Source organism: Coturnix japonica, chromosome 23 (assembly GCF_054131305.1).
Source record: "Coturnix japonica strain WE chromosome 23, WE-NBRP24, whole genome shotgun sequence".
Lineage (NCBI taxonomy): Eukaryota > Metazoa > Chordata > Aves > Galliformes > Phasianidae > Coturnix > Coturnix japonica.
Genome location: NC_140685.1, coordinates 8,618,860 through 8,632,086, shown reverse-complemented (window position 1 = coordinate 8,632,086; position 13,227 = coordinate 8,618,860). Strand labels below are relative to the sequence as shown.

Genomic DNA, 13,227 nt, shown 5'->3' with positions numbered 1-13,227 from the left:
TTCTATAACTGCAGGAGAGACAGCACTTCTTGGGAGGTGATGCTCAGTTACATTGTTGTATTCCATTCCTCCCTCTCCAGGTTAAAATGCAGTATTGCAGCCTGGGAAGAAATGGTTTTTGCTCTACAAAAACTACAGGCCCAGCAGCAGAGGCAGTGATGGTGTTTTAGATCAGAGTGGTCATGTGAAGATCTTCTTGTCCCTATACAGTGCATAGCCCATCATTATATGTCAGCAGTCTGCAGGTCAGCTCCAGTAGGTGACTGTGTGCAGATCCCATAAATGTGCATCATATGGTGCACTTACGGAAAAAAAACGGAAGGCTGAATTATGCTTATTTATTCTTTGCAACTACAAACATCTGCGTAATATACAAATATGGAAGCTGTAGAAAAAAACACACTTTGTCCTTTTTCACCCCTCCCCCCTTAGTTTTAAAGGCCGGCCATGTGGTCAACATCTGGAATGTCTGTGGGAATTATTCAAATGAGCCCTAGTGGTGGCTGCCTCGTGCCCGGCTCCTGAAGTGGCAGGGAGGAGTGACAGCCAGCCACGGCCACACAGACACATTCTGCTTCGTCGCTGTTGCCCTGCAGGTCTGCAGCACCGCCTGCCCCTCTCTCATGTCAGGGATGCTCTGCACGCCTGCGGTCGCGTCTGTTCGAGGATCTCCACACTCAACACCACCCCATCTTTGGGAGGAGGGGATGGCTGTTGTTGCAGGCTTGAGCTTGGAAGTGTGACACTGAACAACCTCAGCAGGATGCCATCTGTGAGGCAAAGCGAGAAGAGTCACCCCAAGTAGTGGTGAGCAAACACCCGCTTGGCTGCAGTGGCTACAGGCCCAGCCAAACAGATCATCACAAGAATTTGAGAATCTATATGAAAAGCTAAGAGCTAACCTGCACATTTACACACAAAGCCTATACACTGAGCCTGAGCTTGAGTGAAAGCAGTAGAATAATGTTGCAAGGGGGAAAAAATGTATTTATGTGCTGTTTGCTCGCCTGTAGCAGGAGGTCCTTCATTAAGAGATGCATCTCACCGGGGCAGGGAAGCAGTTGGTGTCAGGCAGCTTTGGTTGGTCGCTGTGCCCCATCACCATCAGCCAGCACCCAGTGTTGAACTATTGCAAACCTTCGGTAGAATCTTTGTCTTCTTTGCTAGACCCCGAAATGCAATGACACTCAACAGCTGCTTCTTCCTGACCTGACAAACCTTGCTTCGTTTCTTCCCAAGTAGCCAGGCAGCTCATAATTAGAGCTTGGATCGTGAGTGCCTTACTCACATCAGCGATTCATTACATCAGTCATCCCATTTGCGTTCACGCTGGGCTAATACTCTCCTATTAACTTCAACGGGAATAAACGCGTGTGAGCGACTTACCATGGTGTGAGCTACAGCCTGGCAGGGCAGCGCTGAGCACGGAGCGGTTTGTGCTGGGACAACCCGAGAGCGGAGCGGCCTGAGCTGAGCTCAGCGAGGTGGGAAGAGCCGCGAGGTGTGTGCGCAGGGAGCAGCGCTCCAGCCTCTCTGGCGCTTCGGGCTTGGCTCACAAACACATGCACAGTTTTGGGGGAAAAAATAAATAAATAAATAAATAAGGTCCCTTACAGAATGAGGTTTTTCAGCAGCTCTATTGGCTGCTCTCCTTGGAGCAGTTTGAAACTCTTTGACAGCTTAGCAGCTCAGCGGCACGACCCTCCAGGGCCGGCGAGCAGCGGGCGCTGCGGCTGCACGGGGACCCACAAAGGGCCCTTGTGACAGCGGGACACCCCGCTTGGCCGCCGGCGCCCCCTAGCGGCCGTGCACCGCCCTGCACCGAGCGGCTTTCCTGCTAATTGACTCCAGCTGAGGATCTGGCCCGGCTTGTTCAAACAAATTAAAAACGATGCAAATCAGCCGCAAGTACTTGATGATTTCACTGTGCTAAGGGGAATACAACTATTTGGCACGGGGTGCGCTGTCAATGGGAGGATTGCGAAGCATTTTGCAAGCGCAGCACTTTGGAAGCGCAAAATGGCTCGCTTATGTTGGGGCTGATCAAAAATATTTTGTCAAAAAACTGTTTTTCAGTGGAAAATTGACTTTCCAAAAAGTCCCATTTTTCACAATGGAGATGTGCCTGTCAGGGAGGAACGCGTTTCCCTCAGGAACGATTCAGCCAGAACGTTCAGCTTCTGGTTACAAACCTGTAGTTTCTGGTGAAATTATTCTCTTCATTTTTGGTTTTTAAAATAAAAAAGTTTACATTTCTGCACCAGAGGAGGAATAATTTTCCATACAGGTCTATGAATTAACTCTCATAAAACCCCAGCCAGCAACACAAGCATAGTTTTCTTTTTATGGATGAGAAGCTGAGAAGCAAAGAGGTTAAGTGATTTGGCTCCAATCCCTACAGGCACCATTAAAAGCTCCTGGCTCCCAGTTCTGTGCTCAGAATGTTAGATCGCATGACATATCTTTGTGAGGCAGTTAAATGCTTTCAGGCTCCCTTGGATTTCAACGGGAGAATCAGTCAGTCTACCGAGAACAAAAAGAATGATAGAGTAGCATTGCCTCGGCTCACACAGCGAGTCCTCAGCAGAGTCAGAGCTGGCAGTTTGGACTCTGCCTTCCTCACAGTGCACACCACGCAGCCCTGCTTCACATGCAGAAACCTTGCACGTCCTTCAGGGCCATCAGACAAGGTTGGGATCCAGCAGCAGTGTCTGTCCCATAGGCAGTGCTGTCTGCTCTGGGTTCAGAATCTTGCTGATGCTTGTAACTGGCAGATGGAACCGTTGTGTCTTACTGTGTGGTTAATGGTACAGCTTTACACTGTCAGCCCCAAAATGATGATGGTCAGAAGGTCATGTAGGCTGATGGGATGATGGCAGTGTCCGTTGTCTCTGGGTTGAGCACGTGATTGGTAGATGAAGCTCTTTGTCCGTTTCTGGTACTTTCAGGCTGCCTAAAAATGGTTAAATCATAACACTTCCTTGTACCTCAGTTTTCGTACATCCTTGTAAAGTGTTTCCAAACATCATGAGAGAGCAAGTTCTTACTAATACGTATGGTATTTAGCTGGGACCAAACTTAGGTTGACCACACTGGTGTTTTTTTTTCATGTATTCTCCAGCATCACAAAAGGAGAGATTGGGAACCTGCACTCTGTGCTCACACGTCCAGCTCCAGAGCCTGGCACTGACGGGTAGGTGCTGGTGTGGTGCTTGGTACTGACCTGTTTTTAGTGATTGCTGTGATTTCCACAAGGATGCGTTCCTCTGAGATATTTTGGAAACTGGGTCGCTTTGAATACTGAGATCTCAGTGTGAGCAGCCAAGATGGAAAATGTTACTTATGTCCTTTTGTATGTCGGAAAACACAGCATTTGTTCCTGGGTGGTGCCGATCCTCTCACTCAAGCAGTTTTGAATGTTAATATTTTTACATTGAGCCGTTATTGTCTTTATTCACATTGGATTAGTTTAAGACATGTCATCCCTCCCCTTAACATTGTTTTTGTCAGTATCCTTTGTAATTGTTTCTGCTGGTATCTAAAAAGAAGCCGTGTAAGTGGCCAGGATTCTTGTGAAAGAGTTCCCTGAGACTGGAGTGGTGTCACAGTGCTTGGCATCGCCTGAGCGTGGATTCCCAGGAATTCAGTGAAGTTCCACTTGCATCAAAAGCAGTTCGGGTCCCAGATGCACTCTGATTTGTTTAAGGTGCTTGGCAACATCGTAATGAGCAGCTTTATAAATAACTCGGTATTATTATCTTTATGTCTTAGTAGTAATATTGTTGTTTTTATGGTACTGTAATGTTTATTATGGCTATTTTATGGTGTAATTTGATTAGAGTGTTACCCTAATGTCACATAGAAAAGGGGAGGGCATTCCTGTCATACTTCTGAACACTAACTCTTCTGTTTTCATCTGAGGAACCCAAAGGCCTTTGGCGATCATTAATTGTCCCACACCATATAAGTAAACTCAAGCACAGAGAACTTAAATGATTCCCCCAAGCCCACACAACAAGCCAGTGGCAAAGCTGAGAGTTAGACCTGACTCCCTGACGTCTGCGTTAACCACTAGGAAACATTCCCGTCACAGCAACAGCAGGTATAATAGAAATGAAGATTGCCACTTTGGAGATTTTTAGGTCAGTTGTAATGAGAACACTCAATGTTTTATAAACCCTTTAGGTTTCCTGTTTAGGACTTGATCAAACCATAAACTGCTCGTTTAAATAAGCTCCAAAAACAAAATGTACTAGAAAGCTGAGGAGTAAGGAGACAACATCCAACAGCAAACTTATGTTTATTGCTCATTTGCTTTCCTTGCTGGGATGATGCCGTGTACTTAGATTAAATATGCAGAGCCAAATTTATCCCCAGGGTGTAATTTTTTTGGACTCTGTATGACACCAGGGTGAATTTGGCACATTTACACTCAAAATTAATATGGGTTTTACGAATATTTGGAACGGTGTCAAAATGTTGTGGGTTAAATTCTGTTCTCAGTTCCACCAATGCTAACCCAGGCTAACTCCGTTCTGATCTCACACTGGATTTACAGCAACGTAATTCTGCTGGGCTGGCGTTCAGCTGGTGTGAATTAGTTTATCTGCATTGGAATGCAGGCGGCTCAGCTGCTTTACACCAGCAAAGAATCTGACTCATATTTAAAGAGAATTACTCCTAAAATATACAATGGCAAATGCAAAAGGAGTTGTGTCTGCTGTGCCCTTAACTTGCACTGAGGAAATGCAACTGAAGCTGTTCCTGCAGCTCTGCCTCGCAGCCACGCACGCTGCTGTCACAAACCTGAACCTGACCCCGCTCAGCCCTCGGATGGATGCTTTATAAGTTTTCAAGTAACGCTGCAGTAAGTGTTACACAAGCTGTGTGTGAGTAAATCATCCCAAACTGCTGCAAATCATCGTCTGTTCTCTTGTTTCAAAGCAGAGATTGGGAAGTGCTTGGTGATATTTGGGTGCAGTTCAGATATTCCAAAGCTTGGATGGATGGATTGTTTCGATTCTTTCTTTGAACTTCTTTCCCACCCCTGCTAAAAGAAACAGACAGATCAGCTCAGCGAAGCGACAGACACGTTGGAGACAATGCGGCACTGCCCTCCCGGTACCACCCCCCACATGCCAAATTTGCAGACATCTGCGAGCTGGAGCACAACTCCGCCGTCATAAAGAAGTGCTGGCATTCATGTGATGTACTGCCTTCAGCATTCACAAATGACTGAAATTAACCTCTGTTCTATGGGCCTTAACTTGGTTTACGACTGGAGGTCTTTTGTTTTATACCACCATACAGAGGTGCCTTTGCCATGCTAAAGATTTAACTAAATTATAATGAATGATCCTCACCAGCACTGTGCCCCTAATTAGAACAAGTTGCACAGACATATTGTCTCCTTGATTTCCTCTGTTACGTTTCTCTCACTCTCTTTCTCTGCCTGAGACACATGGGTCCCATTAAACATTTTAGCATTTAATGTGGTTCCCTTAAATGACTTCTCAAGTTTTCAAGTTCCATTTAGAATTGTATGTTACTCTCCTGACTGTGGTTTTGATTTTGTTATGTTTCATGAGTTCAGCCAAAGCAGTTGCTCTTCTTCCCCCTCTAGTGGGGAGTGCCTCAGGTCTGGGTAAGCCTATGTGGAACTACGGCACAACATCAGCTTACACGTTTTATAGCGTTCACACAAATCTCTACGCTTACGTATGAAATAAGGGGTGGAGATGTAGCTCCTGGAGGCTGATTTCTGCAGTCATGGTGAAGTGTGGTGTTTCTTCAGCACAGCACAGTTGATCTCTTAAAGAAAACAAAGCATCTGTTGAGTTAGTTTATTAGCAGTACATTTCTATCTATTACGAATGTTCCTGTAAGACATAAAGAGTCTTGTTTAGTCTTTAGGTATTTCCAAACTAAAGGGAAATGACTGACAAAAGGCTTTGGTAGCATGCAGTTATATGTGTAGTATGTGTTTATCCCCACTGCATGTGCCTGCTGTACAAAGTGCTGAAGGACAGAGACTTGGTTGCCGATCACATTGTCTGTAATGCACTTCCTCAGCAACGGCTGCAATGAGAATACCAAATTGTCCTTTGGTCTCTGCCCCAGCTTTCCAAGAGTATCAAGTCAAGTTCAAGGTCTGGACCCTAATCCTCAAGGTATTTTGTGGCCTGGGCCCAAGGTGTCTCATAAAGCTTGTCTGCCTGACTCAAAGCTTGTCTGTGCCACTGTAGTGATTCCATTTCAGATCTGTCTGGATAATTCTTCTGGAATAAGAATGCCTTGTTTCCCCCACTCTTTCCTACTTAACATATGCACTTTTTACTTGGCATATACCTATTTAACAGAAAAGGCAGCATCTTTAAAGTTATTTACTTGCTCAGTACTGGATTGATTCTGGTCACTAAAAGCAGTATTTACTGCTAAAACTGTGAATCTGGAATCTTGTTCCATCCTGCTGAAGGAATGAGTGCTCTGGTTCGGATGCTACTGCCACAGCATTTCAATGGTGGATTTTGACATGCCTTCGCAAAAACACTAGGAGTAATTCCACTGGGAATGCATTGATTTCTTAGACCCCTCAGACATGAAATCAAGATTTCATCATGGCAACTTACCAACATTATTTGTTCTTTAGGTAATTCTTAAAAGTTTCCGTGATGTATTGTCTTCCAGGTTTAAGCCACAAGAAGCTTGAAATGTATCCCTGGAGCTGAGATTGTGGTTTCATTAGCAGTTAAGCCCCTGTCTGGAGTTCTGAAGTGTCCTGCAGTGGGTAACTCTTCTTGTTAGTAACGTTAGCAGATTTGGGAGTCCTCAGATACGTCTGTGGATAATTGTGTTTCAACCTTGTGTTCATTATTATAATCCGCCGCCTGATAATGGGTGACAGGGTAGATAAGAGGAGGAAATGCACCAGTAAGATTTCATTCCATCTCGTGCAGCCTACCCGCCGCTGCTGTTTCCTCTTAGGTGCTGGCTGACTTGGCATCCTTTGCTTTAAATCAGAGAAAGCCACGATTGATGGCAGGCTGTTGTAATGCTTTCTGACCAGCCACTCACGGAGACATTCAGATTGCTGTAAAGAGATATCACAGCTCTAGGAGCTGCTTTCTAGAATCATTCTTGCAGTGGTGCAAATGGACAGCTTTTGTTTCTATCACAGCGGCAATCACTGTTTAAATTAGAGAGCTCTTTGAAATGTTTTCTGGCAGAGCAGCTTTCTGCTGATAAATGCAGTTTTGCTAATGCCAAAATGCTTCTCCAGGGAGGGCATCGCTTTGGCAGAATTTGCCATGAGAAAGAGAATGGAGCATCTCAGCTTGATCGAGGGGAAATTTCATCAAGAATCGTGATTCCCACGAAAAAAAAATCATATTTTCCATTTAGAATTAAAACATTTTAAGTATTGAAGATTCCTATAAGGAAGAAACTTGGGTTTCTGACCAGTTCTGTGTCAAACGCAGACATTTTTTCCTTTTTCCAGTTGATGAGCTGTGTGAAGAACAGCTTGTGTTGCATGGGAGCTGCTCCCTAGGGAAGATTATTGTGACAATATTGGCCTTCCTCAGCCATATGGTTGCACTTGTACATCATCTTCCACCGCCTCACCGTCTGTCTGTCCCAGCGCTGATCACCTCATCTATGTTAAACAGAGCCTTACTATGAGCACTGCTGCCTCTGCGAATAATCACAGCACTGCTCTTGAGATAAAGATTAACTTTATGAATTAAAAGAGAAAAAAAGATGTCAGAGACTGAGATCCAAACTCACAAAGACTGAGATGTCTTTGCTGCTTTGGTTCCAGGCAATGTACCCAAGGCCACGTGAGGTCTGTGGCTGCCTCAGAGTGCACCTTCCTGGCCCTGACCACTTGGGGCTGTAGCAGCAGCTGTGTCCTGCCACTGGCTGCAGCCCGTGCTGAAAAGCCCTGACTTGTGACCGAAAGGGTTAAAAGCCAAGGAGGCACAGCACTACCAACAACACGCCGTGCCTTTGGCTTAATAAAGAGATAATCCTCTTTCTATTAGCTACGATGATAATGACTCACCAGTAGTAAATGAAGGAATATACACAGAATGACATCATGTGAACAGCACAGTGTCTGTGGGACTTAAAATGAAGAGGATTATTCCAATATATCAGTCCTGAGCCCAAAACTGGCAAGGAAAGGTCTGGGGTAAAATTTAACATGAGAAATGTTTATTGAAGCACTAACATGAGAGAGGAATTATATAACTGAAGTTATTAAAAACAATAAGCTCTTATTTCAAAAGCTTTAATTTCAGTAGAATAATATACACCCAGGTTGACACCCGGCCGCAGTTGTGTTGAATCTTGGCAGTGAATTTATCACAGTGTGAGAACCACACCCCATCCCCGGCTGCATCTGCACTGGTGGCCAATGCATCCTCTGCATCCCACTGCAGGAGTGTGGGTCAGTAGGCTGGGTACCAGCAGGGTTTCACTTACACTAGGTTTGGACTTAACCTTTACTATAGCAAGTGTACTATAACAAGTTTACTATAACCTGCCCTGCTCTGCTCCTCACAAGGTGCTGGCAGAGTCTCTTGTGAGGAGTCTGAGATACTCTGCCATCTGCTTCCTGCTCTAACCAAACAGTTCTATGATGCTGAGCTGATGTCTGATGTAATCACTTTGTCTATGCTGACACACCTACCTACAGCCTGCAGGTAAAAGAAGTGCCTACACATCCCTTGGAAAGAAGGCACTGTTTATAGAAGGACTGTCTCACAACTTCTGGAAGTAGTCAGCAGGTCTGTATTTCCTGTGTTGCTCTTGTCTTCTGCACACACCTCCTCTTCTCATTGAATGGTAAATGCAGAAGTCTTGTTCGTCATTCAGTGACATGGTCTCTCGTTTTGGATGTTGGTCTTTGACAATAATGTAAATTGCAAAATCCCTGATGGAATTTACTGTGATGCAGACTGTGTCAGGTGATGGCTAAATGAAGGCACGTCACTAAAAAGGTGGATACGTTTTGAATCAGAGCTCTGAAACTTCTCAGCAGGATCATTTTCCTAATTACCGGAAGGTGAAGCTGAAGACTCCAAGTGCCCAGGCAAAGGGCAGAAAAAACCATCCAACTGAATAAATAAATCTCTTAAAGAAAAAGATAGTTGTCTGCCAAGAAACTGAATATGAGATGTTGAAGTGCAGTTCTGAATAAGATTTAATTGGAGATATACTCCTAAGAATATGTAAATAGTCTTTCAGTTTCTTCACTAAAAGGAGAAACAGATGCCAGCTCAAGATCTGAGAGCAAATATGAAAAGTACTGAGGCCTCTAAATGTCATTTTAAACATATAATTCGATTCTTATCTTAAGAGGTTGGCCAGTGCTTTCTCCAGTGGAAGGTATGAACTTTTTAGATATATTACAGCAGACAGTTCGACTGCCTACTTGAAATGCAGTAAGATTCAAACATCTGGATTTTAAATTGTGGTTAAAAACTTTAGGTGGCCTGAAGACAAAGCAGTGAGGTGCCAGTTTTGACCATCAGGCTTCTTGGCTCTCATTACTTTGGGACCTACTGATCAAGGTGCAGAGCCTGTTTAGTTTTTGCATACCCCAAGAGTAAAGATGTCGGTGATGACAAGCGGAGCTGACTGTTACTTCAGTAATAAGTCTTGTTAGATTAATTGAGACAAATAAGTAAATCCATTTTTACTCACTTAATGGCCCAGTAGTGGATGGAATCTTAATCCTTACAGATGAGGGATGACATTTCCATGGGGCTGGGGGTCAGCCATTATTTTGGCATATCTTTTGGCCCTTCTTGACTTTGTTAGGAATCGTCAGGAAAATACTGAATCATACAGTAGAAATTCATGTTGACAGAAGGGATAGCTCAGTCACTGCCCAACACTGCAATCTTTCATTTACACGAGGACATGAGATAATTCAACAAAAATTGGTATACACGATTCCTTCATCATCTGCCAACGGACTCAGGATTTTGTCTCGAGCAACAGCTCCAGCTCCAGTTTTATTGGAAGCCGAGGCAGAAATGATTGTGATGTTTCTGATCCAGTAGGAATGTCTAAGTACCAGAATATGCAGCTTTCACTCCACGAGTCGCAGGCTCAGGTAGGAGGCTCAGGCTTGGGCTGATTCTGTTCAGTTTTGGTTACAGCAGTAAATCTGAAATTAAACCAAGCTCCCCAGCACAGAGTTTCCAATGATGCCAGGCTAGATTTATGGTTCTGGGAACAAACCATACAGTTTTGCAGAGATTGTGATGTTGCCATAGAATCATAGACCCAGCGAGTCCTAGTTCAGTACCTCTGCCTGCTCTGAAACCGGGCTGCACAAAGACTTTGGACGCTCGTCTGGCCTGTGCTTAGGGACCAGGAATGGTGATTCTTCCTCAGCATCCATTGAAAAGCATTTAGAAAATGAAAATAGAAAAGACAGTCTCCTTCAGTTCACCCAGAAATGGTCCAGCCATGATGTGGTTCTGGTGCCTGTACAATGAAACCAGATCTTGTACCGAACGTTTGCATTCCACTGCTGAAAATATCACTTCAGAGAACAAGTTTGTACAGAACGATTTGGGAAGGATGAAATTGGTCAATTTGTCTCATCTTGGGGAAAAGTCTTGGCTTAAAGCTTAGAAAAACCTCTGTGGTGCTGAACACCCCAATCGCAGTGTGCTGGGCCTTGATGGGATCAGCAAAGCGTCATGCCTGGCCAGGAGGGTGTCTGGAGGGATTTGCTTTTGTGGTGGCAGTAGCACTGACCCGGTGTGGGCTGTGACTGGGCCAGCGCAGACGGACCGGCACCTCCGTGGCAGCCGAAAGCATCACCTCTGCCTCTGCTGTCTGCATCGGTGCTCGGATCTCCCACACAGCCCTGGAATGCGCCTCTTGTCTGCTACCCGGCCGGCTAGGGAAGTTTTGAAAAGGTTTAATTTAGCTCTCATTTGAGTCCCTTTGCGCTGCCAAAAAATCTGAACTTTGGTTCCAAGCTGAGCTTAGGAATCCTGGTTCCCAAGAGAAAAGAGGAGGGGAGGCCAGGGGAGAAAAAGTTGGGCATTTTAAAGGAAAGCCAAAGAGATGATACCAGATAAATGCATGTATTTTTCTATTTAAGGGGCAGTTTTTGCTCTCACGTGCCCGATGCTATGGGAGGAAATCACCAGCTCCAAAGTTTGGGGTCACAGCGACACTCTGTGGCCGCCATCACCACCCGCGGGGCGCTCCGCTCTGCGGGCTGCATCTGCCTTCATTGCCACACGTGTGAGCATCCCTGTGCCCAGCCTGTGCCCCAGGAGCATCAGCACAGACCTGCAGTGGGCGCTGGGCTGAATCGAGGGACCACCTGGTGTAAACCACCACCAGCCGGCTGAAAGCAGCGCAGTATTGGTAGAGGATGTGATATTGGACGTTGATGCCATGTGTAGAGCCTCGAGTACTGTCAGACATAGTCAGGTTAACACACCAAGCAGAGTCAGCTTTTACCAAAACCAAAACTGTAGGGGCTCAGTTCATCATTTGCTCAGCAGTCACTGGGACTATTGGCAGAGGGAGGGGCTGCAGGAGTGGACACTGAAAGTATTAAAAGGGTGATTTCTCCAGAAGGGTTTCTGTATGAAACATAGATAAAAAGGATGCAATTCAAGAATTCTAGAAGTATTGTGTATAACCTTTTCATATTGCTATAACATACCAAGCTTTGATTTTACAATTCAGCTGAGAATTGTGAGCATCACTATGTCCTGCCTTCCTATCCAGCGTGCTAAGCATAGCGCTGCCCAGCTCTGAAAACCCACTGTGTGGAAATAGACTTCAGTCACCTCCTGGTGGAGGTCGCAGCCCACAGCTGCCCAGCATTGCTGCTCACAGCGCAGATGAAACCCCCATGTCTGGGAGCTGGCACCTCGCGCTGCTCCAGCTGTGACTGCAGCAGCAAGGCGTGTTTGGGGAGGGCTTCTGCCACTGGCTGGAGCTGGGGAGAGACTGATGAGGTGTTATGCTGAGACACCTCGAAGGAGCTGATTTTTGGAAGTCCTCAAACTATCGGGCTGTTCTTAGGGCTGGCTCAAGTCAGGGAGCCCAGAACAGGCACACAACATCACCAGTCCCTTTTTCAAAACATCAGTCTTCATCTGCCTAGCAGACGTGCTGGGAAATGAGGCTAATGCAGAAATACTAGCTGTGAAAAGCCTCGAAAGTTGTACAAGCCTAAAAAATGTACTTATTAATGTCAGTGAAATCCGTATGTGTTGTGCAGGATTTCTTCTTCCGCAGAGCAGTAGAACATGCTGTACTGCAGCTATCATCCCACGGAACTGCTAACGATGCTCTATTTACAAATAGTAGGAAAAGCCAACTATCTTTTGCAGTTGTGGTACTCAGGCAGCCTGCATGTTCACCCTAACAGAACTGCTGGCTGCAATGTGCTGCTGTTAAGGATGAAGTAAGGCTGAGAAGGAGAATGTGTTTGATAATGATGAAAACTTTGAAAATGGTTCTGTTCAGTGTGAAAGAACTGAACTTTGGGTTGTTTGGGACCCAGTCCAAATCAGCTTAAGCCGCTTGTAAAGATTAGTTTGAGGCATTGCTCTCAGTGTTATCTCCTAACAGGAGTAATTAACATCAGCGAGCCAATTCATCAGCTCTGACATCACCTTGCAGTTACAGACCGTGCAAATAGAGGCTCCTGTGGAAGCACACTGAGAGTGACTGCAGCACGTTAGTAGGGCTGGGACGCACTGATAGTCCACCGCTGGAAGCTGAGTACACTGCCATACATTTATACAGGAGCTGGAATTTTTCTCATTTCTCTCACCTCCTCCCGCTGGTCCGGCCCATGAATAGCAGCGATGAGAGAGAGGCTGATGAGGACTGTACAAATGAATGTCCTGGCTTTGAGAGGCAGAATCATTCTGCCCATCTGTGATGATAGTAACATTTGCTCAAGACGACGGCAATGGGCGGCATTATGATGTCAGGGGGATCCGAGCCAAGGGTGGTTTTCTGAACGGAGACTCTGCATGAATCTCCCCAGACTGCCCAGCAGTCAAGGAGATTATATTCTCAACTGTTAAAGCTGTTTACACATACCAGCCAGCACTGACTGCCTCTTTGTGGCAAGTTGTTTACATGAATTTATTTTGGGAAAATTCCATTAGACGGGACCAAGATTTCTTCATAAATCATTGAATTTAGCTTGTGTACTGATAAAATCTG

General features: G+C 45.4%; 1 long non-coding RNA gene across 1 annotated transcript; it reads right to left on the bottom strand.

The window, feature by feature from the left end:
* Positions 1–4,959: 4,959 nt before the first annotated feature.
* LOC107321982 (uncharacterized) lies at positions 4,960–12,953 on the bottom strand. The gene is made up of 3 exons (XR_001558739.3): positions 12,827–12,953; positions 5,719–5,811; positions 4,960–5,047 (listed from the first exon to the last, which is right to left on the bottom strand). It is a non-coding gene; the product is annotated as an uncharacterized LOC107321982 (long non-coding RNA).
* Positions 12,954–13,227: the final 274 nt, after the last annotated feature.